Source organism: Aplysia californica, unplaced genomic scaffold (genome assembly GCF_000002075.1).
Source record: "Aplysia californica isolate F4 #8 unplaced genomic scaffold, AplCal3.0 scaffold01333, whole genome shotgun sequence".
Classification (NCBI taxonomy): domain Eukaryota; kingdom Metazoa; phylum Mollusca; class Gastropoda; order Aplysiida; family Aplysiidae; genus Aplysia; species Aplysia californica.
This window is the reverse complement of record NW_004798603.1, coordinates 63,614-65,077: the sequence shown is the minus strand read 5'-3', so window position 1 is coordinate 65,077 and position 1,464 is coordinate 63,614.

Here is a 1,464-nt window from a genome sequence, read left to right as displayed (position 1 = left end):
CAAACTGCAAACAAATATCTTTGGTTGGTTGCATAAGTAAATTTCTCAGGTAAAAAGGGAATAGATGACTAAATAATTAACCAAAGCTTCCAAAAGAAACGAAGAAAAAAATTAATGTAACATAGATCAACATAGAGTTCTGTACCTTTCGTTGCGTCATCATCAATGTTGTTGTTATAGTTGTTATTGCTGTCGTTGTTGATGTAAAAACGTGTCTAAAGAAAGTAGGACTAAAAAGGTAGTGAAATGAAGTTTTGAAAAAAACAACAACTTATTCACCGCTGGACAAGCATCAGTCTTACCCACGTGGTTCATGCCCACGGGGTATTACGGCATTATAGGAGACGCTAACTGAAGGTTGGAAAGGACAAAGGTCAGGACGCTCAGCCAATCACATCGCTTGACCATCACTGGGATTAAAACTGGGAATTTTAATCCCCATTTTTACATTGTCTTCAGATTTTGTAGATGTACACGTCTTGTCCTGGACCTTCTCAGCCCGGTCTTTAAATTGTGTTTTGTGACAAAAGTGATGAGGATTTTTACTGTTTGAGAATTTCACAGCAGTGTCTAATTGTCTTTCTTTTTCTGGTTAAAAACTAAAATAACGTGTGGGTATAACGAGACCCAGGAGGATTAGCTGCTCAAAGTGAGTGAACGTGTTTTTTTTTTCTTCTCTTTTTCATTTTAAAGTTTTATCTTGATGTCCTCTGAATGAACCAACAGTTTACAAGTGTCTCTTAATTGTACTCTTCGATTTGTTGCCAAAGGAAATTAGTTCAATTCCGTACTGTGGAGATAGATAGTTGATCACGTATATACCAAATATAAAACTTTTATTCTTCCTGAATCTCCCCCTGTAATGGCGCACCTTTTCACTCCTTCACTCACTTTACAGCTTTTTCGGCGAAGCCCTCATCGCCAAATAATGGACAAGCTATCTTTGTTTATAAGCAATCAAAAACTCAACAGCGTTGACAATTTCTTGCAACAATGCTTTTATTAAAACGCACAAAACTACTTTTGGTTACATAAGTATTTGTCAGATAAAAACCGAGTGGATCATGACCGAATTTACGAAAGTTCCAAATAGAAACGAAGAAACAAAAAATCTACGTATGGAAAGAGTAATACAGAGTTCTGCATTTTTCTTATCATCATCATCAATATAGATCTCCATTTATCTTCTTATCACAGTCGATTTAGTTGTTATTGTTGTTGTTGTTGTTGTTGCTGTTGTTGTTGTTGTTGTTGTTGTTGTTGTTGTTGTTGTTGTTCTTCTTCTTCTTCTTCTTCTTCTTCTTCTTCTTCTTCTTCTTCTTCTTCTTCTTCTTCTTCTTCTTCTTCTACTACTACTACTACTACTACTACTACTACTACTACTACTACTACTACTACTACTACTACTACTACTACTACTACTACTACTACTACTACTACTACTACTACTACTACTACTACTAC